This window comes from Pantherophis guttatus, chromosome 12 (genome assembly GCF_059756535.1).
Source record: "Pantherophis guttatus breed Tessera chromosome 12, ASM5975653v1, whole genome shotgun sequence".
NCBI lineage: Eukaryota > Metazoa > Chordata > Lepidosauria > Squamata > Colubridae > Pantherophis > Pantherophis guttatus.
This window is the reverse complement of record NC_142074.1, coordinates 18,952,363-18,980,277: the sequence shown is the minus strand read 5'-3', so window position 1 is coordinate 18,980,277 and position 27,915 is coordinate 18,952,363. Positions and strand designations below refer to the sequence as shown.

The following is a 27,915-nucleotide window of genomic DNA, read 5'->3' as shown; positions in this document are numbered from 1 at the left end:
ATTGTATGGTTGTGAAAGTTGGACCATAAGGAAGGCTGAGTACCAAAGAATTGAAGCCTTTGAACTATGGTGCTGGAGAAGACTCCTGTGAGTCCCTTGGACTGCAAGGCGATCAAACCGGTCAGTCCTAGAGGAGATCAACCCTGACAGCTCTTTAGAAGGTTAGATCCTAAAGATGAAACTTAAATACTTTGGCCACCTAATGAGAAGGAAAGACTCACTGGAGAAGAGCCTAATGCTGGGAACGATTGAGGGCAAAAGAAAAAGGGGACGATAGACAATGAGATGGCTGGATGGAGTCACTGAAGCAGTCGGCGTGAGGTTAAATGGATTCCAGGGGATGGTAGAGGACAGGAAGGTCAGGAGGAATGTTGTCCATGGGGTCGGGATGGGTCGGACACAACTTTGCAACTAACAACAACAACAACAACAAGTTTCCAATATTCCCCCCTTGCATTTTGGGATCTGTGTACTGATCTTGTCCTGGCCATGAAGTAAATTTAGGATTCTCTGATACATTAAAAACTCTTTTATTCAAAAGGCAAGAAATCCTGAATGAAGGTTTAGACAGAAAAGCACTCATCGGCCCAGATGATATCACTAGCCATCAAAGTTGAATAAATCTTTTTTTTTTTCCTCTCCTGGACAAGAATCTGAGCTCATGTCTCCTTTCTATTTGCTTTAACTTTGCTAGGATTCTACCAAGCAACTATAACAAATTCCAAAAAATGTTGAGCAAAGGTTGAGATCCTGCCCTCTAGACAAAGCAAAGAAAAAGAAAAAAAATCCTGCGTGACATTAAATCACATTTCAGCTTCTCCGGGAAGGAAGGAAGAAAGGTAGATAGGCAGGAAGGAAGGAACTTTATTATGACTAAAGTAGTGTTTACGGATGCCATTTTAGCTTCTGGTCAGTGTACTGAGCCACTACAGGCAATTATAAACAAACATCCGAGAAGGAGAAAGCATTTTCTTCTGGTAAATCCCAGATAATTACATATAATCACCCTGCATTCATTGTAAGGTTTTTAAAACCCTCTGATTTCCACCTGCCTTTCTCTTTCTTGCGTCTCTTTTATCAGAACAACCTGACTTTGATTCTGTGTCTTTTTTGATTTCTGCAATTATTATTATTATTTTTTTGCACTAAACAATGTGCCTTAGTGCCCATATATTAAACACCGACCTCAAAAGATGGGGAGGGAAAGAACTCTCTGGATGCCAGTAAATCCAGATGAGCTTTACCCGTATTAGGGCCTCGTAAAACCTTGATTTGCACCTAATTGGATCAAATCACCACTTCAAATTGAATCACCAAATTGAATTGCTACACTGATTATCGTGTTTAATCCAATCGGATACCCTTTTTTTTGGAATCAGTTTATACATAGGACAGGTTCCTGCTGCATAGAACCACAAAGGTTTTTATTTTTGAAAAAAAAAATCACCTATGTGATATATTTGATATGATCGTTCCAATCATCACTTCCATTCAAGTCAAATCTGAATTGACTCTCTGGATTAACTTGCAGGTTTGAGTCTGGGTTGTCTTGCACATCCAAAATGACACGGGGAAGGAAAATGCTGCACATCTAACATTTAAATTAGTGGGGTGTTGTGAGCAACAGGCCAGAAGGCACAGTGAGGCTTAGAGTTATATGTGTCAACTCGCAAAGCATGCCTGGCCTGCTCTCGAGTTGCCATAGGCATGGGGGATGGGAAACTGATGAAGTAGCATGGCAGCCAAAAACGGAAGCACATTCCAGATCTATGTTTCTCAAGGCTATCTCCCAGGGTTACCTACAGCAGCTGGAGGGGGAGTGGTCTCTACAGGCCGCAAAATTGGCATTGGCGAATGTGATTGATGACACACCATGATGACACACCCTAGGGGGAGGGGAAAAGCAAGGTCATGATTGGGGCATAAATTACATGGGGTCAGAGTTGGCTTCACCTGGAATGTGCCGACATGAAGCACCTAATAAATAACTGAATTTCTTTTGAAGCTTGGCTCGAGGCTCATGATTAATTAGGGCATCCGTCAGAACCCTGACAATGGGTTTGTATGGATTTGAAACATTAGCATATCACTCCCTGTTAAAAATAAAACTTCAAAGCCTACTGGAGACTTTGGCCAGCTCATAAATTCAAATAAAAGAATAAAAAAAATAGATGTAAAACTCTTTCTGTGCCCTGAACATGCACTAAGGATTAGCCAAGGAGAGAAGAAGCAAGGAGAGAGGGGCAATTGAGTAGATTGCACCAATTTGTCTTTGGTCCTCGAGAGAAGAGCGTGGACATCATTAAATCCTACAGCAGGTAAGCATAATTTTTGTTGAACCAAAAGCTTTGTGAACTCAACTGAAGTTGTTTCTAAGTAGATCAGAATAGCACTCTAAAAAAATTATACAAAATCAGGTGTATGTGTGTCTGATCCTCTATCATCTATCTATCTATCTATCATCTATCTATCTATCATCTATCTATCTATCTATCTATCTATCTATCTATCTATCTATCTATCTATCTATCTATCTACCTACCTATCTTTCTAGCTAGCTAACTAGCTAGCTAGCTAGCTAGCTAACTAGCGAGCTATCATCTATCTATCTATCATCTTCCTGTACTCTCTGTTTATGTATGTATATCCACAAAGGTCAGACTATTGTAAATAATGCTATTCCCAGTGACATTTTTGAAAGGATAAGAAGAGTATGGATGCTTTGGAATTTTGGTGTTGGAGAAGACTCCTGAAGATGGCCAAGAAAGCAAACAAACAGATCATCAAACGTATCAACCCCGATTTCTCACTCAATACTCAATACTCAATACTCAATACTTCTCCTTCTCCTTCTCCTTCTCCTTCTCCTTCTCCTTCTCCTTCTCCTCCTCCTCCTCCTCCTCCTTCTCCTCCTCCTCCTCCTCCTCCTCCTCCTCCTTCTTTTTGGACTTAGTTCTTGGACAGAATGTCTTTTGGTTAGGACCCAATTAAGGCATTTTAACAAACTCCTAAAAGTTTAAAGAGCTAAGCAGCACCATTTTCCTCATAATTGTTTCGCTACCCGACCTTCTTTTGTTCCTGAGTGAGCACTTGTTAAAAAAGAAAAAAAAAAGCATCCAAAAATAAGAAAAGTGACCTTAGCATTGGAATGGCTTCACAATAATGTCACACACACACACACACACACACACACACACACACACACACACAGAGAGAGAGAGAGAGAGAGAGAGAGAGAGAGAGAGAGAGAGAGAGAGAGAGAGAGAGAGAGAGATGGATGATTATAATGCAAATGGCCATTTCTTCCTATGAATCACTGGGAAATTGCCCCAAAGGAGAGTGATTTTAAAAATAAGCCAAAATGTGTTTACAGGAGAGATGAGCGGGTGGCAGGGGGGAAATGTACCTCTTTCTGCATTGACATTTGAAGTTGCGGCTTTTAAGTGAGGAACTAAATGTGCTTCTGACACACAGTTATAATTATTTGGATTACGTTTGTTTTTTCATCAGGTACTTTGTGTGTAGAAGTTCCCACTTTTCTAGCTTCCATCTCCAGGGTAAGCAATTTGAGTAGCAGATCGTGTGAAATGCTGTCGTCTTTTGATCCTGGGAATCCAGAGCAAATCAGTTTGGGTTGATCTTGGGTTAGAGGAAAAACAGCCAAACTTATAGAATTGTGGAATTCCTAGAATTAAGCAGGAGTCCTTATACCTCCCTGGACAAATAGTGTCCAATCTTTTCTTGATGTAATCTTCTCTGGCTGTAAGAAAACTCACACAACGTCTCCCACAGTCTCTTTCCTGTTCCTCCTGCCATTTAGGAAGTTGCTCTAAAGACGGGGGGGGGGGGGATATTCTGATGGAATATTCTGATTTTCAGTGGGGGCTCCAAGCAACTGTCAAGATGAGGGGCACTCCAGTCAAAGAGAAAACCAGTCCTGAGTGCTCAGGAGAACCAGCTCGCGGTGTCCTCGCTTTGCTTCAAGGGTTTTCCTGATCCTCTCTCTCTTGAAACCCCAGAGATCGACTGGGAAAAAACAAAACAAAACTGAAAGAACTGTCAGTGCAAGCAAGACGATCCCCACCCCACCCTCACCCCCACCTCCCACACCAAACAGACACTTCAGGGCTTCTGTGGTTCCTCCCAGGAATTTCTCCATCATTTTTTAAGGTTAGCAAAAATCTTTTCTATTTTCCTCCAAGTGCAAATAACAGAAAGTGTTATCTGTGTGCTTATTGTGTGTCTGTGTGTGCGCGCACATGCACAAACACACACATGTGTTAACAACCCTTTACCCAGCCTAAATTATCATGATTTTGTAAGTGGCCCAGATGAGATGGGAAAGAGAAAGAAAGAAAGAAAGAAAGAAAGAAAGAAAGAAAGAAAGAAAGAAAGAAAGAAAGAAAGAAAGAAAGAAAGAAAGAAAGAAGGGGAGGGGAGGGAGGGAGGGAGGGAGGAAGGAAGGAAGGAAGGAAGGAAGGAAGAAAGAAAGAAAGAAAGACACAGAGAGAGAGAGAGGAAAGGAAGGAGGGAGGGAGAGAGAGAAGGAGAGAGGGAGGGAGAGAAAGGAAGAAAGAAAAAACAAACAAACAAGAGATAGAGAGAGAGGAAGGAAGGAAGGAAGAAACAGAGAGAGAGAGAGAGAGAAAGAAAGAAAGAAAGGAAGAAAGGAAGAAAGAAAGAAAGACACAGAGAAAAAGACACAGAAAGACAGACAGACAGAGGAAGGAAGGAAGGAACAAAGAGAGAGAGAGAGAGAGAGAGAGAGTGAGAGAGAGAGAAGAAAAGAAGGAAGGAAGGAAGGAAGGAAGGAAGGAAGGAAAGAAAGAAAGAAAGAAAGAAAGAAAGAAAGAAAGAAAGAAAGAAAGAAAGAGGGAGTGAGTGAGTGAGTGAGTCTAAGAACTACGGCTTAAACTGAGAGAAAAATAAGGAAAAAACCCAAAAAGAATTAAAATATCTCTATTATGCCATAAATACAATGTAAGAGAGGAAAGAAATACTTTGCTTGCCTGATTTTTTTTTTTTTTTTTTTTACAGTTTCACATATCGAGTGCTCCAAGCCAAAGTGCCAAAGTTGACATTTTCATTTGCATATTTAGCAATTATGTCGTTGGGTTTGTTTGTTTGTTTGTTTTAAATAAATAGTCTCTGGCATGATTCTTTCAGGATACGTTTCTCAAGGACAGTTCCCCCCTCCCTGAAAACAGACGAAGACACCCTCCTGTTTGTTCGAGCAGCCTTTTTATCTTTTGTGCAAATTAGAACAGTGTGTGTGAAATTTTTACTGGGGTTTCAGAACGCCATATTCTTTGGGTCAAGGTTTTCATTTCCGAGAATGAATCAAGCCCGGTATCTATCAGAAAGGTATGCACAAAAGGGAATAAGGAAAAGATGGGTTTGGATTGTTAACGGCACAGTGTGTGTGTGTTTAGGGTCTACTTTTCATTTATTCCTGAAATTACAATAGGTAGTAAGATATCGGGAGAGAAAGGTGTCCAGCTAAACGATTCACAGTTCAGTTATTACCACTGTTAGTGACGGTTGCTCAAAGTTATTGAGACCGTCCAGTAGCGATATATAGCTTGGAACATCTGGAATTGTTTTGCCCAAATGAGAGGCTTTACTGTCTGACATTTTATACATACCTACATACACACATACACACACACACACACACACATTTATATTTGCTGATAAAGAATCAGCGGTAAGGGTATGGCTAGCTGATGAGAGCTAAATAGCTTGAAATAGATCTATACTAGTCTCCCTTTATTTCTTTATCAGCAAATATAAATTTGGTATAAAATGGTTCGTCATGAATGCGACTGCTTGAGGGCTCCTGGATTGGAGCTGAAAGGTGAAAGGGAAGCAGGATGCTCCCCCACCCCATATTGGGATAAACCAGGTGCTTTGACAGGAAAAACACAATAGATAGATAGATAGATAGATAGATAGATAGATAGATAGATAGATAGATAGATAGATAGATAGATAGATAATAGATGATAGATAGATGATAGATAGATAGATAGATAGATAGATAGATAGATAGATAGATAGATAGATAGATAGGTAGGTAGGTAGGTAGGTAGGTAGGTAGGTAGGTAGATAGATAGATAGATAGATAGATAGATAGATAGATAGATAGATAGATAGATAGATAGATAGATAGATAGATAGATTCCAGTGTGGGAATATTACAGTACTAAAGGTTCTGTGGGCATGGTTTGGTGGGCGTGGTGTGGTGTGGTTTGGTGGGCATGGCTTGATGGGCATGGCGTGGCTTGGTGGGCATGGCTTGGTGGGCGTGGCAGAGGAAGGATACTTGACAATCTCCATTCCCACCCCATTCCAGGGGAAGGATATTGTAAAATCTCCATTTCCACCCTATTCCAGGGGAAGGATACTGAAAAATCCCCATTTCCTTCCCACTCCACTAATCTGCTTTCCAGCTCCATTCTCCTATGCAGGGCAGCAAAAGAAGACCCAAACGATCAGCTGGGACTCTGATCAACTGGGACTCAGAAGGCAGCCAATAGATCAGGGCAGGGCCAGTCACAGGTGGTATTTGCTGGTTCTCCGAACTACTCAAAATTTCCGCTACCAGTTTGCCAGAACCGGTCAGAACCGGCTGAATACCACCTCTGATACATTCCCATCAAATATATTGTATTTCTAAATACATTCCAGTAATCCCATTTAAACTAGTCCTTGTGTGTCCTACAACACACAAAACTAACTTCATGGGGCTTATGATCCCGAACAGAATACAGTACAACAAAGCGGTGAGTCAGGGCAGATTCTCAGAGACTCAAATCTATCTGTTTGTGCCACTTTTCATGTACCAAAACAACAAAGGATCCGGAGATACAGGAATGGGTTCATACAATTATAATTTGGTTTGAAATACATTGCAACATGTCTTCAAAAATTCTACAATGGCAAGAAAAGTCTGTTGGAAGTTTTCTTCTATGCTACTTTGACCAAGCATGGTTTCTCGGAGAAGAGTCAACAGTAAAGCACCATGTTTCATGACATTCTAGGAGCAACCTCTTTGGGTACTTTTAATTGGTTAATGAAGACAGAATAACAAAATAATGGAGTTGGGAGGGACCTTTGAGATCTTCTAGTCCAAGCTCCTGCTCAAGCAGGAGACCCCATATCACAAGTGGCTGTTCAGTCTCTTCTTAAAAGCCATCAGTGATGGAGCACCCACAAGTCCTGAAGGCCTTGGGGTTCTGCTGATAAGAATTTCATCGACACCCTCTTCTAACTGAATTCTTTGTTCCTGAATCCAATGCCAGAGACATACAAAGGGAGAACAAAAAGTATCAATATGGCAGCTGCATATTGACTAAACTATTGCTCAATTTTACATCTGTCACATGCTTGGAAATGTATTTTTGTATTTATATGTTTTATTTTATGGCTGTTCACCGCCCTGAGTCCTTCGGGAGTAGGGCGGTATACAAATTTAATAAAATGAAATGAAAAAAAAGGGGGGGGATTTGAGATAGAGGGATTTTTTTGTAGCCAAAACAAAATACTTTCTCTTGGGAACCAAGGACATTCTCACACCTGGTCGGAAGAAGGCAGAGTGATGCCACCCAGTTGTTGGACTGCACAGTGATTAGACCATGCGACTGTTTTGAGAAAGTAGAAAATCTTTTACTTGTAATAAGGTGAAAACTGCGGGAGTTTTCAGAGTCGGTTTTTCACCAGATATGTGCCAATATGATATTTCCAATAAAAGTAATCTTTCAGGAATTCAATTGCCTGGGAGTCTTCCTTGCAATGGATTTATTATTTGGAACCCTGACACACATCTTCACTCAGCTTTATCAACACAGGAACAAATTTGAATAGGCCCAGAGAAGGGAGCCATTCTCCACTTTGGTACCTGCCTAACACCCATAATCTAATTTACTCCATAAGGGAGTTGGCCGAACTTCTTAATCTAATTTCCCTAACCAAGGGTCATCGAGTTTTTAATATAATATTCTTCTACTCAGATCTGGCAGCAATTGAAAAATGACAGTTATATGTCATAGCCGCATGCAATAGCTGCTTAGACTTTTAATAACACCAAACCATTTTCTGCAGCTAGCACTACTCAAAGGTCTGTGGAGTCACATTTGTTGTGCTTCATCCTTACAATCAGGTGGAATTAAAAAGCAAAGCACAATGGGCTTTGTCACAAATCACCCACTTCAACTTAAAACAGTTGTACAGGTTTGCCTCAAGCATCTACCTTATCATCACTTGTCTTTCATGGGGAAGAACGGCTATAGCAATATATCATGTTTTTATTTTTTCTTTTCTCACTTTTCTTTCCTCTGTTCTTCTTTGGGATAATGAAAAAGAGATTGGTTTTTCCAGAGAAGAAAGGAAAATCCAGTGACATTCTCTCAGGCGGATGTTAGTTATCCTGGTTGTGAAGTAACCGATGTGCGCTCATGAACGTGCTGTCAGGGTTCCAAGTAACAGCCTGGATGAAATCAAAACTCCGAGACCAGATGCTTCCCCAAAGTATAGGTTTACTAGCTGGACACCCGTGCTTTGCTACAAAATTATGTGATCGGGCATGATAAATTGACACGTAAAGCCTAAAACTTAATGTAGAATGTGTAACTCCATAGCATCAGGGCGTATTAATATAAGCCAACTGGCAGTTGGAACAGAGTTCGTTTCAGGTGGGGAGGGGGAGTAGAACATCTAACTCCTTAGCATCAGAGCGTGTGAATGAAATGGTATACTATATATGAAATACTAATGATCTGATGGTCATTTCAAAAAAATCCTTTCTTAGAATCCAAGTGGAACATACGTGACAAATTTCAAGTTTGTAGGCTTTACCGTTCTGGAGATTTTGTGATGAGTGAGTGGTATTTGGCTTTTATATATAAAAGAATATTAGGCATGTCATATTGGCACAGCTGGTGAAAACCCAACTCTGAATCTCCCTGGGTTTTCCCCACCCAACCCAAAATTTAAAGTTCTTTCCCCCATTACACACAACCAGCATATGCCCCAATCAGGTCACATTCCCAAATCTGGATGACTCCCATCCACGCCCCGCCAGGTGCTGGCAAGTGTGTCTTTGGTTCCCAGGAGAAAGAATGTTATTTTGGCTACATAGATCCCCAGCTATCTCTACTCCCTCCTCCCTTTCACACAGCTCTATCCAGCCTCGCTGTGGCAACCCTGAAGACTTTCCAAGATGGCTCCAGGGTTGACACATGCCTTCATGTTATCATAATCTCTCTCTCTCTCTCGCACTCTGCAGCAGGGGTGGTATTCACTTACCTTCCCTATCAGTTCACAAATGTGAGTGCACCCCCATCCACGCATGCGCACAGCAGGGTGAAATCCAGCAGGTTCTGACAAGTTCTGAAGAACCGGTAGAGGAAATTTTGAGCAATTCAGAGAACTGGCAAATACTGGCCCCAGAGTGGTGTGGGAATGGAGATTTTGCAATATCCTTCCCCCAGGAGTGAGGAGGGAATGGGGATTTTGCAATATCCTTCTCCTGGAGTGGGGTGGGAATGGAGATTTTGCAGTATCCTTCCCCTGCCATGCCCACCAAGCCATGCTCACCAAGCCACACAATGCCCACCAAGCCACGCTCACAGAACCGGTAGTAAAAAAAATTGGAGTTCACCACTGGCGCAAAGTCTTCCATGCATGCACCCAACCTCAAAAACATTCCTAAAAAGGACAGCATAGAGCCAGGGCAGGTGGGCCGGTCCACCCACGATTCCCACTACTGGTTCGGGTGAACTGGTCCAAACCGGCTGAATCCCACCTCTGCTCTGCAGCCTGTTTTCTACGGTTCGCTAAAATTCTAAGGGAAGACAACGGGAATGCCTTTTTCTCAAGGAGCTTTTTTTAGAAGAGAGAAGAGGGGGAAAACATTTAAGCAGGCTGCACTGATGGAGAGATGGGGAACAGGGGAAAACATATCTTTAGTACCCTCTGTTTCTTTGCAGCAGTAAAGGGAGAAATAAAACTCTATTAAAAGAATTCCCAGACTATCCTGAGAATAAACAGAAAAACAAATGTTTTTCACGAGGGAAAGAAACATTAAGGAAATGAGAAGGGAGATTTAAATATCCAGGATAACCAACTCCAAAATTACATCTTCTTGCAGACTGCAGATCTGACCACAAAAGACCGACCACTGTACTTAATGTTATACAGGTAGTCCTAAACTTATAAATAGCTCATTTAATGACTCTTACAATGAAGTTACAATGGCACTGAAAAAAAGTTAGGACTGTTTTTCATACTTACGACGATTTGCAGCATCCTCTGACCAGCTGATCCAAATTCAAAATAGACTCATATCTATGATGATTGCCATGTCCCAGGACCATGTGATTCCTTTTTGTAACCTCCTAACAAGCAAGGTCCATGGGGAAGTCAGATTCACTTAACAACCCTGCTTCCTCTGAACAATGGCAGTTAGTCACTTAACAACTGTGGCAAGAAAGGTAGTAAGATGGGGCAAAACTCACTGAACAAATGTTTCACTTAGCAACAGAGGTTTGGGGCACAATTGTGGTCATAAATCAAGGATGGATGTGCGTAGATGGATTTTTGTTCCTTCTTTTTTTCCTTTTGTAGCCAACAACAACTTTGTGAAGTAGATTGGGCTGGGAGAGAAAGACCAGCCCAGAGACACCCAGAAGGTTTCTAGAATTTAAAATGGATTAGCACTTTTGTCTTTGTAGTCCCAGTCCAAAGTGTGTATAGTCAAGGCAATGGTTTTCCCAGTTGCAATGTATGGTTGTGAAAGTTGGATCATAAGGAAGGCTGAGCACCAAAGAATTGAAGCCTTTGAACTATGGTGCTGAAGAAGACTCCTGCAAGTCCCTGGGACCGCAAGGCAATCCAACCGGTCAGTCCTAGAGAAGATCAACCCTGACTGCTCTTTAGAAGGCCAGATCCTGAAGATGAAACTCAAATACTTTGGCCACCTAATGAGAAGGAAGGACTCCCTGGAGAAGAGCCTAATGCTGGGAAAGATTGAGGGCAAAAGAAGAAGGGGACAGCAGAGAAGGAGGTGGCTGGATGGTCACTGAAACAGTCGGCGTGAGCTTAAAAGGTCTCTGGGGGATGGTAGAGGACAGGAAGGCCGGGGGAAAGTTGTCCATGGGGTCATGATGGGTCGGATACGACTTCACAACTAACAACAGCAAATCCCAGTCCAGCACCATAGCTAGCTCTCTTTTTATCCTTTGATCTCTTAGAAAATATTTACTCATTGTGCTCTTTTCCCTTCCTTTGCTTTGCTTTGCCTGTCCTGAACTGCAGCTATTATAATAAACTTTAGAAGCGACTCTATTACAAGAAAGCGTTCCCTGTAGGAACTATAAACAATACCATATTCTAGTGAAAAATATTCTCCCTGGGCCTGATTTTGCCATGCTTCTGTGCATAGGCATCCCAAGCTTTTTAACTTTGTCACACTTCGGGGACATAACAAATTTTAAGAGATTAGGCAGTCTTGAAATCAATAGAAAACTTTGTCCTTTTGCATTAGTGTGAAATTTACCAATTGACTCCCTTCTGTTGGGAGACGGGAGAGAGAAGTCAGGCGATTGGATCACAGGGATGTTCTTGGTCTGATTTTGAGACATCAAAAGTTTGGGAAAGAACCAGAGGAAAGCTGAATATTGATAATATCTAAATAGATATCTCACCCAACCTTATTAATGGAGTCCAAAGCAAAGCAAAGCAAAGCAAAGCTAAGGGATGCGGTAGCTCAGTGGCTAAGATGCTGAGCTTGTCGGTCAGAAAGGTTGGCAGTTCAGCATTTTGAATCCCTAGTGCCACGTAGCAGGGTGAGCTCCCATTACTTGTCCCAGCTTCTGCCAACCTAGCAGTTCGAAAGCACATAAAAAATGCAAGTAGCAAAATAGGGACCACCTTTGGTGGGAAGGTAACAGCGTTCCGTGTGCCTTTGGCATTTAGTCATGCCAGCCACATGACCATGGAGACATCTTCGGACAGTGATGGCTTTTTGGCTTCGAAACAGAGATGAGCACTGCCCCCAAGAGTCAGGAATGACTAGCACATATGTGCGAGGGCAACCTTTACCTTTACCTTAAAGCAAAGTTATCTTTGCTTTAAGGTAAGTAAAGCAGCTGAGGCACGGCAATCCATTCTGCCACGTCTATTAACTGGGCTTCAAACAGGGGAAATATAGGTTGGTATAGCGCAGGGGCGGTTGGGCGGGTCCAGTTGATCATCAGAGCAAACCGGTTCACTCTCAGCTGATGGTTGGAGCTACCAGTTCGCCCGAACTGGTCCGAACCGGCTGAATCCCACCCATGGTGTTAACCTTAATAAGTGAGTTCCTTAAAGCAGTAGCATCTCTTCCCCCGCAGCCCACAGATGTATGGTACACCACTCTCCTTCAAAAAACAAAACAAAACCCAACAACAATAGGTCCTGATCTTATAGGAGTGTGATGCACCAACTGACCTTAGGTAGATACTGTTCTTCTAGGCGATCTGCAAATGCCCATGTGGTCTATCTGGGCCACGCTTCAGTTGCAATCTCTTTCGTATAGAATCAAATTAAAGGAAACATCCCACTGGGTGAAATTCACTGGTTAATTAAGCAGGACCCTCAAGAAGGGGCCCCTCCTTTGCTTGCCCACCTGCTGCTCCTGCAGAAGAGTGGCCCGCATTCACTCAAAGCATCTGTATGTCTGCCTATTAGTGGGTAAATGGGTTTTGAGCGGGTCCCTCTGTTCTCAATTATGATTTATGATCTGACTATAAAACGGAAAGCTGATTTACATAACATCTGTAATTGCTGCTTTGGTCCCCATCGTGCAGAGTATGCTTCCTCGTTGGTTTGTTGGTGAGAGCTGTTGAACAGGAGCACTTCCCAGCTTGGAGTGGGCTGAAGAGAGATAAATATGGTTTTCATAGAGATCTTCGCTCTTGAATGTCATTCGGAGGGAAGACAAGTGCTTGCTAATAAGTGGAGGCTAATAAAAGATCTTCTAAAAACTGTACACCTAGGGACAGGCCAATTTCCCTTAAATTATTCTGTCCACCACCACCCTGGTCTTTCCCCCTCCTTCTTTTCAAAGGCTTCATATTTTTTAAAAAAAATATTTATTAATTTATATGCCATTTTAATTTTTATAGATAAATGAAGGTGATGAATATATCTAATACTCCTTCTTCTTCCAATTTTCCCCACAACACCAATCCTGTGAGCTGAACTTGGCTGAGAGAGAACAACTGGCCTGAGATCGGCACTCATGTCTATGGTGGGACTAGAACTCACAGTCTCCTGGTGATTGACCCAAAGTTATCCATTGAGCTTTCATGATTAAGGAAGGACTAGAACTCACCGTCTCCTGGTGATTGGCCTAAAGTCATCCATTGAGCTTTCATGATTAAGGAAGGACTAGAACTCACAGTCTCCTGGTGATTGACCCAAAGTTATCCATTGAGCTTTCATGATTAAGGAAGGACACAGTCTCCTGGTGATTGAGTCAGAGTTACCCATTGAGCTTTCATGATTAAGGAAGGACTAGAACTCACAGTCTCCTGGTGATTGACCCAAAGTTATCCATTGAGCTTCCATGATTAAGGAAGGACTAGAATTCACAGTCTCCTGGTGATTGGCCCAAAGCCATCCATTGGACTTTTATGATTAAGGAAGGATTAGAACTCACAGTTTCCTGGTTTCTAGCTTGGTGCCTTAACCACTAGACCAAACTGGTCTAAATCCAAATGTAGCACAAACCCAGCTATGTAGATCTTTCTTCTGTGTATTGCAAAGGATCACAATCTCTCAGCTTGTGTTCACCTATAACTTTCCCAGTACAAGGGACAAGAGGTAAGTCCTTTCCTATTTCTGCCGTGGTTCAAGGCCAGCATTTAAAATTCAGAATCATTGAATGATGGCCACTAGCCTCCACTTGCTGCCATCATTGATAAGATTGTGCCCTCTAATTAAGCCAAACGAGATAGCAAGAGCACACTGACATTGTTAACTTAACGACCCAGTACCACATTACTTAAAACTTCTCTGAAGAGGAAGTTAATTGTAATAAATAGGAGGGGGGTGGAATGAAAGAAAGTGAATGACCTACAGCGTAAGCCGGGGATCCTTCTTTGTATGTCTAGCTAATTCAGCATTCATGTTAATGCCACTGAATATAATTAATCAATTTGGTATTTAAATGGATTACCATTTATATCCAGCGCCGCCTTTTGGATGAAGTGACAGCCATGTTCTGAAAGAAGATCAGCAATTCTCCTTAAAATTGCGGATATGGATTGCACGAGAGCGCTTTTAATTTGGAAGGGTTGGGCAATTTGGCTGGACACCGTATAGAACGGAATTTCCTTTAAACGATAAGGATTTACTTCAAGATAAATCTGAATCACGTGGAACAAAAATCGCAACGTTTTGATGACCTCTGCTTTCTTGTTTCTTGGATCATATGCATCAGAGCCAGACAAACTCCTGTGAAGCTTACACAAGGGAATGACCTTGAATGTTTGGAAACTGCAATTGTTGCCAAGGGTTACTCCTTGAAAGTTTGGTTGGGTCTTAGAAGACGTTCCATCATTCGTTTCATTTGCTTTCATTTGAAAAGAACAAAACTCGAGACTCGAGGCAGAAACATATGAAGAACAGCTGCAGGAATTGGATATGTCCAGTCTACTGAGATGGGGACATGGTGGCTCAGTGGCTAAGACACTGAGCCTGTCGATCAGAAAGGTCAACAGTTCGGTGGTTCGAATCCCTAGTGCCGTGTGAGCTCCCGTTACTTGTCCCAGCTTCTGCCAACCTAGCAGTTCGAAAGCACATAAAAAAATGCAAGTAGAAAAATAGGGACCATCTTTGGTGGGAAGCATTCTGTGCGCCTTTGACATTTAGTCATGCCAGCCACATGACCACGGAGACGTCTTCGGACAGCGCTGGTTCTTCAGCTTTGAAATGGAGATGAGCACCACCCCCTACAGTCAGGAAGAACTAGCACATACTGCAAATTACAGCAAGTTCAAATCTCACCAGGCTCAAGGTTGACTCAGCCTTCCATCCTTTCTAAGATAGGTAAAATGAGGACCCAGATTGTGGGGGCAATAAGCTGACTTTGTATAAAAATATACAAAAGTATGAAGGCTATTGCTTAACGCATTGTAAGCCGCCCTGAGTCTTCGGAGAAGGGCGGCATATAAATCATTTTTAAAAAAAAAGGGGGGGGACTTTTGTGCAAGGGGAACCTTTACCTTTACCTTATTTCATTGGTATTACTTGAAAGAAAAAGAAAGAAAAAATTTAACCACCCAGCCCCATGGACTTTTCTTAGTGAGTCTTGTCCAAGAGGGTATCTATTTCACATAGCAAATGTATTTCAATATTTAATCACACATTGCCCTGGGTTGTATAATATATTAGAAAATGAAAGGAGAAGGTTCATTATGAAGTTTTAGCCTTAATTTGAAAAAGATCTTCCACCGGTTGTAGAAAAAAGCCATTGTTGAGAAATAGTGTGATTTCATTTTGAATGTTCATAGTGCATGAACACATGTTGACTTTCTTTTATAGTCTTATGTCTGTTTCTACTTAAGTCAGTATTCACCTCAAATGTTTGCACTTTGGAAATATTCATCCATCTATCTATCTATCTATCTATCTATCTATCTATCTATCTATCTATCTATCATCTATCTATCTATCTATCATCTATCTAAGCCAAATACCACTCACCCATTACAAAATCTCCAGAACAGTAAAGCCTACAAATTTGAAATTTGGCACACATGTTCCTCTTGGCTTCTAGGTGTTCACTAAGAAAGAATTTTTTGAAATGACCATAAGATCATTAGTATGTCATAAACAGTATTATGTTCGCATGCTCTGATGCTAAGGAGTTAGACGTTCTACTCCCCCTCCCCACCTGAAAGGAACTCTGTCCCAACTGCCAGTTGCCTTATATTAACACGCTCTGATGTTACTCCTTCCCTAAGCTGGGTGTGGGCATGGCCAGCGCGTGACTCATCCAGCCTGTGGGCTGGGACATTCTATTCCCCCTCCCCGTCTGTTCCAACAGCCAGTTGCCTTATATTAACATGCTCTGATGTTATGGAGTTACACATTCAACATTAAGCACCTTTCTTAAGAAGAAAGTCCTTCTAATGGCCTGCAAAAATTCTGCTGTTGTACACAATCGTCTGCAGCTGCCTACTGGATTTGATGGAATCACCACTGCTCATGTACAGTATATTAAAAGCTTCAAATGCACACAAGCTATTATCTGCAGGGTTGCAAGTAATAACACTGGCTGTGAATCACCGCAATCTGAACATGAGCACAACAGACTTAAGCATGGAATGAGTTGCCAAGCTCCTTTATATATTAATTTTCTTTGATGACTCCTAGCTACAGACTTAATGCAATGGATAGCCCTCTTTGCTTTTATTTTTAGCTAATGGCGGATTGGGTTGGAGTTCTTTTTTTTTTAAAAAAAAAACCTGTCCAAACAGACCCACTGAGTTCCTTTCCAGCAATTACAATAAATCATATTAATCTGCCTTCAGACTTTTACAGTCACTGGGAGCTGAATCAAACATTCCATTCCGAAGGTCTTACCTTGATATTTCTTTGCACGTTCATTTTGCCCGCAGGCCTCCGGATAGTTAAAAAGAAAGAAATGGAGAGGCCCAGCAGGATTCAGTCTGACATATCTACATAGCTCCCTTCCAAAAATTACAACTCTCTTTGCCAAGTCTTTATCAAGGGTCTCCAGTTAAACTTCTGAGTAAGGAATAGACATGTTTTCTGTCTGTTGCATGTAGAGATTATTGTACGTGAAAAAAAAGGAAGGAATTATGAGCGTTAAGGCTTGATGGAGTAATCATATAACATGAACATTGAAAAATTAAAATTTTACTTTCTTTGTTAGCCGTGCCTATAAGCAGGAGCACTCACAGCAGGCAGAAGTTTCATCAAAATGGCCAACAGATGCATTGTGATGTCTCCACCCCTTACTCACTTATGTGCGATATGGCAATGCAGATACAAAAGAGGAAGAGTTTGTGTTGCAATGTCAAGGCAAATATTTTATTATTTGGCCAGCAGACATACACACACATAGACCCATCCCTCAATGTCGTGTATCCCCTTAAGATCAATAGATAGTAAAGCTTTTTTCAGAACAACAGCAACAGCAACAAAAATACAGTATATAGATGAAGCTCTTCTGCAGAGTTAAAAGATGCCCTGTAGACAGTCAACTTGGAGGAGAAGAGCTTCGCAAATTTCGGAGTCTATTTCGAGTCCTCTTGTAAGTCAACTGATAGGTGTAGGAGAAGAGCAGACAGAGCTGAGGAGTGGAGTTAAGTGTGTCATAAGCTTGGAGTCTTTATGTTGCCACAAATTGACTCTTTCAAATAGTATTTAGCTGTAGTTTATGTCTATGTGTCTGTTGATGGCCAATTTGTAGATGTTAGAGAGATATTACAGATGTGGATCTTTCCAAATACATTTATAGTATAGTAGATGCTAGCATTGTGGTCTGCCAGCAGCCTGCAGAGCTGGCAGCAGAATCGGACAGTGAGGAGTCTGGGGAGGAACATGGGCCAGTCCTGAAGTCTGGGGAAGGCCCAGATGAGGGCTCTGCATTGGAGGCAGAGATAGGGCCAGGGCCATCTGGGAGTAATACATGGACTCCGGAGCCTCCAGAGTTGGACAGCAGAGAGGCAGAGGAACAGGAGGAGCCTGTTCCTAGTGCACACATGCGCAGAGCTGCCAGAAGGCAAGAGCAGCTAAAGCAAAATGGATGACTCAGAAGTAAGGCCAGGAGATGATTGGCCCTTCCCATAAGGCTTAAAAGAGAAACAAAGGCACCTGGGGCCTTTTGCAGGAAAGCAACGTTGCTAACTCCATTTCCAGTCAGCATCTCTTGTTTGTTTCTGAACTCCGTGGGGCTTTGCCAAGTGAGGCCTTTGGCAGGGTGTCAAAGAAGATAAAGGTTGGTGATAATCCCGAAGGACTTCTTCTGAAGGACATGTTTTGCAACTAATTGGGACTCAGCTGGGCATGAACATAATTCTCAGCTGTTACAATAAAATAGGTTTGTTTGGGACTAATGCCTTGCATTTGAAGACAGAAGAATAGCACAAGAGAAGCGAGCACTCCGCAAAGCCAGAGCTGCAAATACTGCAACGGTGGTGCCCACACTTGTCTGCCCGACATGTGGCAGAATGTTTTGTGCCTGTATAGGCCTTACCAGCCACCTGCGGACACACAGTGGACAGCCCATAACCCATTAGATGTCAAGGTCCTCTTCAAACACGATGGACGAACATCAGGTATAGTAGACTTTACACATCTCTAGTATGGAAAGGTCACATTGGAACCTGGTTGACTTTGTTGACTTAGTGTCAACAAAACAGTCTTTTTTTATATATCAAGGACTCACTTCCTTCCTTTGTGCAAAGCCCATAATTAGACTCTTGCTAGATAATAGCACTTGGAATTATTATTTACAGCCCTTTTCTATACGCCACTGTGCTGGGCTGGAAGAAAAATGACTCCCTACTTTGAATGTTCACACCAGTTCAGTTGAGTCTCTCAAAAGTCCTGCCTCGTCCTTCTGCATGAATTATAGGTTACAGGTGCCATTCACACTTATACTGTAATCATAACTAACAGCACCTTACATGGACAATTTTTTTTTATTATTATTATTCAAGGTCACCCACTATTTTGCTGGGCCTGCAGGAGATCGGCTGCCCTAAATTGTTCTTCGTTTCTTTCTCTCTGCATAAAACTTATAAACCACGATCTTGGTTTTTCGTTTTTTTTTTCCCCTTGAAAAAGGCAATCCAACACCAGGTTTTTGGGACGCAACATCTTTCAAACCAGTGGCAAAATCCTCCCCAGTTGCCACCAGTTCTCTGCCCATGCATGCACAGTGTGTGCCAAATGTGTGTTGCACGCATGCATGCATAGTGCATGCCAAATGCATGCTGCATGCACATGTGCAGTACGTGCCAAATGCACGCTGTGCACACAGGATTTCCTGCTTTCTAGCAAATTTAAATTATGCAGCCCAGCTGATCGTCGGAAATACCGATTTGAATGAACTGGTAGCTTTTTTTTTTATTACCAGTTCACCTGAACCGGTGCGAAATGGTAGTATTTCACCACTGCTTCAAGCTTTCATTAGAAATATGTGCTTGAAATTTTGCAGGTAGATAGATTCTCCCCATAAGATTGAGAGAAATAATCTATATTCAACCCCTAGTGAGATGGTGGGGTTATATCTATTATTTTATCTATTTTTTTTTTCTTGTTTGCTTGTTTGCTTCTTAGCAATTTTTAAATGGAGGGAAACTGGAAAACGGGCATTCGTTGCTGTTTGCTAGTTTCTCTCAGGCCCAGGAGGCTTGGTTGCAAGTTTTCCCATACAACGAGTTTTTGCTTACAGTTTTTATAGAAAGGAAGAATCGAGCTATCCAAGATATATGCCTCTTCTATATGCCTTTATATTAAATGGATAAACTTTAGGAAGTAGACTTGCATTCTTTGTATAAATGTGATGTTTTGAGCTGAGGATAGCAGACCTGACATACTTGGTTCAGTGCTAACAATCCAGATATTATTGTTTATTTTAGCAAAGTATATCACTTTACTATCATTGAAAACTGGGGCAAATTACTGCACAATATAGTTACTTATATGGTAAGAGAGAGAGAAAGAGAGAGAGAGTGGGAGAGGGAGAGAGAGAGAGTCGGAAAGAGAGAGAGAGACACAGAGACACAGGGAGTCAGAGAAAGATACAGAGAGACAGAGAGACAGAGAGACAGAGAGACAGAGACAGACAGGGCTATAGAGTCACAGAGTCAGAAAGAGAAAGAAAGAGACACAGCGACAGAGACAGAGAGAAAGAGAGAGAGAGAGATACACACAGAGAGAGATACACAGACACACACAGAGAGAGGCAGAAAGGCAGACAGACAGACAGACAGACAGACAGAGGGAGAGGGAGAGACAGAGGGGGAGAGAGACAGAGAGACACAGAGAGAGAGGGAGGGAGGGAGAGAGGGAGAGGGAGAGGGAGAGACAGCGAGAGAGAGAGAGAGACAGACAGACAGAGACAGAGAGAGTGACAGAGGGAGAGAGAGAGACACAGATACACACACACACACACACACACACAGAGAGAGAGAGAGAGAGAGAGAGAGAGAGAGAGAGAGAGAGAGAGAAACAGACAGAGACGGAGACGGAGAGCGAGAGCGAGAGACGGAGAGAGACACACACAGAGAGAGACCATGCTGAATGGTGTAATACATGCTTTCCACAAGAAAGACTTCGTTTCAGTCCCTAACATTTACTGGTAAAATGGTTTCTGTAACAAATCCCAAAACATCTGGAGCACCAACACCATTGGCATTGACAAAGTTACCCTTAGTCATTTTCTTGCCTGGTCTTTTTTTGTCTGGCTCAACATGGTCTTACCAACGTCCAGGTGGGCCTTCTTTCCTGTACTTTATGAAAGCCATCAGACTCCAAGAACACACCTACTGGTAAATTCCTCCAGAGAGCTTGAAGCCTTTTGCAGAAAGCTGCTCACTCAGCATGACAAAAGAAGGAGTGAGAGACCCAGGTATATCTCCACCCCCTTAAAAGACAGGGGAGGCTTTTTCCCTCTCCCTCCTGATTAACTTGCCTAATTAATTCTGTGATGTATCAGCTTTCGCGGTTTAATTCAGAGTTGTCAGACGGCAGTCGTTTTTTGAAATAATACATTCCGTAAGGTTAATTGCATTTAGGAAAGACTATTTTTTTTTTCCCCTTCTGGGAGAGTGACTTCAGGCTGATAAAAAGTGAAAAGAGAGCCTCCCAGCCTGACAAGCTGAAATAGATAGAAATGGGCTGAAGGAATAGATGAAGATGTTTGCCATCTCACTCTGCATTGGTAAAGCAATTATGGATCTGTAATTTTGTTTTTGTTTTTGTAACTTTTTTCCCCCAATCTCGTGACTTCTATTGTTTTATCAATGCATAAAATATACAGAAAAATAAAGAATAGAATAGAATAGAATAGAATAGAATAGAATAGAATAGAATAGAATGGAATGGAATGGAATGGAATGGAATGGAATGGAAGGGAATGGAATGGAAGGGAAGGGAAGGGAACGGAACGGAACGGAATAGAATAGAATAGAATAGAATAGAACAGAATTCTTTATTGGCCAAGTGTGATTGGACACAGAAGGAATTTGTCTTTGGTGCATACGCTCTCAGTGTACATAAAAGAAAAGATGCTTTCGCCAAGAATCATAAGGTACAACACTTAATGGTAGTCATAGGGAAAAGAAAGAGAGACGGGGAAAGAAAATATGAGGTACAAGCAGGAGTGGGCTGCTGGGGGTTCACAGGGGTTTGGGAGGAAATCTAGCTAAGATTTTGTGCAGTTCGGAGAAGCCCCAAAACTCAGTCCTGGCTGGCCCCGCCCACCCCACCCCTCCCCTCCCAGGAGTTCCCACGTGGCTTATTTTGGATGTAGGTAAGTGCAGGGCATGTGCGGAGGCTCAGGGAGGGCAAAAAATGGGCCTACCAGAAGTTTGGGAAGCCCAAAAATGGGGGCCTCTGGAGCCTGGGGAGGCCGTTTTCGCCCTCCTGGAGGCTCGAGGAAAGCCTCCAGAGCCTGGGGTGGGCAAAAAGTCCCCCCTGCTGTGGTGCAGGAGCCTGACTAGGCCACACCCACCATGGCCACGCCCAGCCAGCAACCGGACAGAGAACCCCTTGCTAAAATTTTTGAAGCCCACTTCCCTGGGTACAAGAGAAGGAAAAAAAACCGCATTGACTTCTGAACCTTTTTAGCACTGTACAAATAACAACATTATAGCCTCAACTTTTTTGCTTTTACACGTTAGTATATAACTAGCCATTTCTATAACAACAATTCTATCCAATCAGCAAAACCAAAGTCAAAGTTTCATATATTTTTTCCATCACAAGCACAGAATCCAGAAGTGATATTCAAATCAATAAACATAATTAAATATATTCTCCTCTTTGAATAAAACAATCAATTTAACCAAGTCTTAACCTAAAGTTTGAAAATGTATTTGTCCTTTACCTATGTTGCTAAAGTAATTTCTACAGTTTGTAAAATATTATTGAAAGTGTATTTGAAAGTATCTATGTTATAAGAAAGTTAAAGAAAAAGATGTATTAGCTTTAAGAAAAGTTTAGAGTTTTAAAAAGGATATATATAATAAGAAAAAAATATATATTCTATGAGGTAAATTGGAGGGAGTGATCTAAATTTAATGAGTTAATTGGACTTAGTTGGAATTTTACTTTTACTTTAAATTTAATTTTACTTTAAATTTAAGGTGAACTTTAAAGTATGCATATTAAGAAGAAGTTTTTAAAAAAGATGTATTAGAAAGTTTTGATTTTGGAAATGCTTTTTTAAAAAAGTTTAGTGTTTTACAATGGATGGACAAAAAATATTTTCCCATTAAGGTTAAAGATTCTGAAAGAATACAGTGAATTTTGTTAATATAAATGGTGTTAGTTTATAAAGATTATTAAGTGCAAATAGAAATACATATTATTTCCACAGCAAGAAAGATAAAGTGCATTCTTTAATTTTGTATGTGCATATGTTTATGGTACTGGTACAAATATACCCTTTTTAGAAGTAGATGGATTTCGAATTTCCCAAACTTCTAAATTTGTGAACATTTCACAACTTCATAGAAGAGTTGCACCATTAAAAGGAGAAAAAAAAGTGTGTTTTGCATGAACAACAAACTACACATTCTCTATACTTTAGTTCTTAGTTCTTTGATATCTAACATTAACTTATGTATGTACCTTAAGATTCTTGATGAATGTATCTTTTCTTTTATGTACGCTGGGAGCATATGCACCAAGACAAATTCCTTGTATGCCCAATCACACTTGGCCAATAAAAAAATCTATTCTATTCTATTCTATTCTATTCTATTCTATTCTATTCTATTCTATTCTACTCTTAAATATTTAGGAGTCAAAACACAGTTCCCAGGGGAAATGTTTCATGTTTAAGATTACCACTAACATTTCTCAATGCGAGTCTGAAATTAATCAGGAGAAAATCTATAACTGATTACAGAATAATAAAAACAAAGGGAAAATCAGCAGGAAACATCTGGGATTCTAACATGAAACCTAACATCTAAGCAGAAAAAAACCCGCCACCCTCTCTAGAATTATATAAATAATCAATGCAACATTGCAACGAATTCTTGTGCATAATTGAATAATGATAGACCCTAATTTTATTTATGGCAAAAATAAAATGCTACCCTTTCTGTTCCTGCAGTTTCTTGAATTGATTATGTTGATGTGCTGTCAAGTCAATGTCAACCTTTAGACTTCATAAAGACCAATTTCCAGGACATTCAAGATTTCAGATCTTCCAATGGTGCAATCCCTTGCCACTGTAATTCAATCCATCCACAGTCATTAGTTGTCCCCTTCTGTTTCTTTCTATCTTTCCCAGCATTATGGACTTTTACAAAAAGTTAGGTTTTCATATAAATCTGTAGAAAGTTAGCACCCAGCCCTCTCCTAGAAGAATGAAATATTTTTGAGAAATATTAAAAAGGCAGAATATTATATTTCCCTAGATGAGAAATGGAGAAACATGCTCTTGGAAAGCTTCCTTAATAGCCCACAGCAGATGTCAGCACTTAAGAGATAAAGAGATAGCTAGCTCTATTCATAAGCAAATTCCCTGCAGCAAGGTAGATTAGCCCTCAGCCACAATAGGAATTGCCCAATGAGCCCCTTCATTGCATTAGCTCAAATGTCAACCAAACATAACTCCTAGGGTTTGTACATAGCCCCATAGGAGTCTAAGAACAGCTAATAGAATACATGCTCTTGCACAGGAACAGGAAGCTCAAGTGCAAAGCCCAAGAGAAGGTATAAATACCCCCCACTCTCAACTCCATGTGGTCAGCTGCCTAGAACCACCCATGTGCGTCTGCTTCATCAGTAAATGGACTCTCTTTCCAATCAGCCTCCAGCCTCCATTTTGTCTCCATTGTCTTTCTCCCGGTTTGGAACTGAACCAGATGGATATTTCTTTCAACAAGTCCTAAAGTAGAATAATTTGAGCCTTGTCATTTGTGCCTGGAATAAAAGCTCTGAGTTTATTTGTTCAATGATCCATTGTTTACTCTTTTGACTGCTGCCCACTTAATTTAACTATGGATCTGTCGCACTTTGGGTGACCCTGTAGGAGTGACCATGAAGCCAGGTATCTTGACTGAGTTGTGATGGCTTTTAATGTGTTTCTTTCTTTTCTGGCTATGCTCCTTGGCTTGACCCCCAGATCCTGATTTGAGACTACTGAGCCTTGGTTAAAATAATCCGGAAACCAAAAAGCTTGAGTTTTTGTTGCCATTTTGTGATTGGCTTCAGTTCTGCATCCCACGTATGGAAGGATTCACATATATACCTATGGCAAATTCTGGAGGCATCATTGTGTCAAATTATAGAATTAAGGAACAGCTGATATCATCTATGGAGATTCTCAATCATCCAAGTCATGGTTGTCACAAAGGTAATTTTTCAAGAGGGAAGTGGACTTCCTTTGTTTTTCCTTTTTTTTTTTTTTTTTTGCTTTAATTTATATGCCGCCCTTCTCTGGAGACTCAGGGCCGCTTACAATGCGTTAAGCAATATCCAGTCCTTGAAGATGTTTCTCTTTTCATCCAAGAAGCTTCTTCCGTTTTTGGATAAGAAGTGAAACATCTCCAAGGAAAAACAAAGGAAGTCCAGATGTCTCTTGAAAAAGCACCTTTGGGACAGTTGATGTCATCATTAGAAGAAACAGAATGAGGAAACAACATTCGGCAAAAATTACAATCCTTCATGTCAGTCTCCATTTATCCTTTCCCTTCTTCTGCACCAATTTGGCATGTCCACAATTCTTATTTTAGCACTAGAATCCTTCTTTTATTCTGGCAATGGTTGGTTTGACATCTATTTCAGTTTGCCTTCCTTGAAGCCTCATTGATCTGAGGATGGAGTTCCTATTATATTTTATAACAGGAAGGCACAAGTTTATTCCATTACTTACTTCGAGACGGTATACATAGAAGAAATAATGAAGCAACCCAGGAGCCAGACATGTTAACTAGATGCACACCTACACACCAGCCAGTGTGATGAGACATATTGATTTTATATCTATAACCGCCTAATGCATTTTACAACAGGATGGTAGGACTTTTTAGAGATGAAAATGCCTTCGGCAAAATCTATGTGGAGTAAAATATATATATATGTTTGTGTGTACAACATAAAAAAGAAATGGCTTTTTCTGGAATTGATCTCAATTCTGGGAGTTCCCTTGATACATCCCAGAATAGTTTTCTTGGCCAAAGTACAGAAATGATTTGCCAGTTCTTCTTCTTTTTTTTTTCCAGAGATTTATTTGTGTCTTTATTTATTGATTCCCCATTCTGTTCTATGCTTCTGGGATTTCCTCGTCATCTCAATGAAGACCCAAATCTGATCTGACTTATTTAGCTTTTTTTCAAGATCGGCAGGGTCAGTTAGATCCTAGGACCTGTACTGAAACTTATTTATGTTGATACACAGTTCAGTATCTCCCAGAGGCTTCACTTAAGCATCTGCAACTGGTTTGGATACTTACCAGTAAAAGCTGCCTGGAAATTTGATTGACATTAATTGAGGGTCCAAGTTCTTTCCCTGGTCCCACTTTCAAAGAAATCTTGTTTATGTATCCTGGTCAAAGTGAAAGTGTGGCTATTCTCTTTGAAGGAAGAGGAGGAGGATAGCTTTTCATTAGGGGACTGGAGGCTAAAACATATGAAGAAGAGTTGCAGGAACTGGGCATGTCTAGTTTAATGAAAAGAAAGACTAGGGGTGACATGATAGCAGTCTTCCAATATCTCAGGGGCTGCCATAAAGAAGGGGGAGACAAGCTATTCTCCGCCTGAGGGCAGGACAAGAAGCAATGGGTGGAAACCAGGGGTGGGTTCTACTTACCTTTACTATCAGTTCGCAACAGGATCGCACGCACACACTCACTTTGCTCGCGCGCCAAGCTTCTCTGCATGCGCAGATTGCCTATGACGACATCCAGGGTGGTGGGCGGAGCCTCCTGCCGGTTTTACTACCAGTTCTTGCGAACTGGTCCAAACCAGGGGCAACCTACCACTGGTGGAAACTGATCAAGGAGAGAAGCAACTTATAACTAAGAGAAATTTCATGACAGTTAGAACAATTAATCAGTGGAACAACTTGCCTACAGAAGTTGCGATTGCTCCAACACTGGAAGTTTTTAAGAAGATTTTGGACAACCATTTGTCTTAAGGGGTGTAGGGTTTCCTGCCTAAGCAGGGGGTTGGACTAGAAGACCTCTGAGGTCCCTTCCAACTCTGTTATTCTGAATCAAGAGAATATTTCATAAAAACCTGAAAGCTTTGGTTTGGAGAAGGTTGGACTAGACAAATAACACACTGAGCTTTAAGGGTTAATGAATAATGCCACCAAGAAAATGGTAATTTTAGTCCCTTGAGTCAGGCAACTAAAAATAGCTGGTTGATTCGATTAACTGGCCCAGTTGTAGTTAGAAACATTTTCTGGTGTAGGGTTTCCTGCCTAATCAAGGAGTTGGACTAGAAGACCTCCAAAGTCCCTTCCAAACTCTGTTATCTGTTATAACAGATGGGATTTATAAGAGTGATGGGATTTCCACTATTATCTCACGAAAGACTGAAATTTCTTTTCCTTTGGAACTAGCTGTACTTAAAGAAGATCCCCATATCTGTCTGTACAAGACGGCAAGGAATAAACTCTTGTTTCTTTTAAAAGTTACTCATTGTTTCTGGAAAGAGGAATATCTAAAGGGGAAGCCCAGAGCAGGCAAAGCAAATTGTGATTTCCTATCCTGCAGTGTAGGCCAAAGCAGTGGCAGAAATGAGTTGGGTAAGGAGAAAATACAAATGCAGGAGAAGTCAGCGAGGAAGCTGTGCTAAGTTGTAATCGATGCTTTTAAACTTTCATAGAGGATCTATAGACCTTTACCCCAAATACATTTTTGGCGGACATTGTAATTGACTTCATCCGTCTTGAAAATTGTCATTACAAGTCAGACAGGCTGCCTGCACAATTTCTGCATTTGGAAAATAGCATTAGCAAATGCTGATTGTTAAATGAAATTTTCTAGCTTATTCCTGGGGATAGACATGATTTCGTTGTGCTTTAAAACATGTGCTGGAAAAATAAAATAAATTAGCAGTCCAGAAAAAGGAAGGGTAAACGTTTAGCAAGCACACACATACATATACACACACACACACACAAACCCCATCCTGAATTCACAAAAAAGACTCACAAAGTTCACATATTATTTAAATACAGTTAGTCCTATCATCGTTGGCCCTTGACAATAAAATCTTCTTCCTTAATGGAAGTTGGAGAACTTCATTCGGTCTCTTTTTGTAAGCAAACTGATGCAATTTGCAATTAGATGAGCCCATTACGTGGACAAAAACACAAGTATTATCCCTTCAGCTGTGCCGATCTCTCAATTTTGCTATGTGATATATAAAGTATGCATTAGATGAGAAATTGCGTGCAGTTTAAGTGCATTCGTTTGCTTAAAAATTAGCACAAAACGGAATACAAGGGACTAATGATTGATAAGCATTCATGCTTAGAGGAATGTTGTCACGGGGTTGTGATGGGTTGGACACAACCTCGCAACTAACAACGACAACAACAATAACAACAAAAACAACAAAGTTTTCATGGTTCATCTCAGCTTTGAATGTCCTCACCTGACTATCTAGAATGTTTTTGGAGATAGGAAGTTAATAGACTTCCAAA

General features: G+C 41.1%; 1 long non-coding RNA gene across 1 annotated transcript; it reads right to left on the bottom strand.

Moving 5' to 3' along the window:
- Positions 1 to 514: 514 nt before the first annotated feature.
- On the bottom strand, positions 515 to 20,642 carry LOC148112233 (uncharacterized). Its single transcript, XR_015729717.1, has 2 exons — positions 20,506 to 20,642; positions 515 to 4,026 (listed from the first exon to the last, which is right to left on the bottom strand). It is a non-coding gene; the product is annotated as an uncharacterized LOC148112233 (long non-coding RNA).
- Positions 20,643 to 27,915: the final 7,273 nt, after the last annotated feature.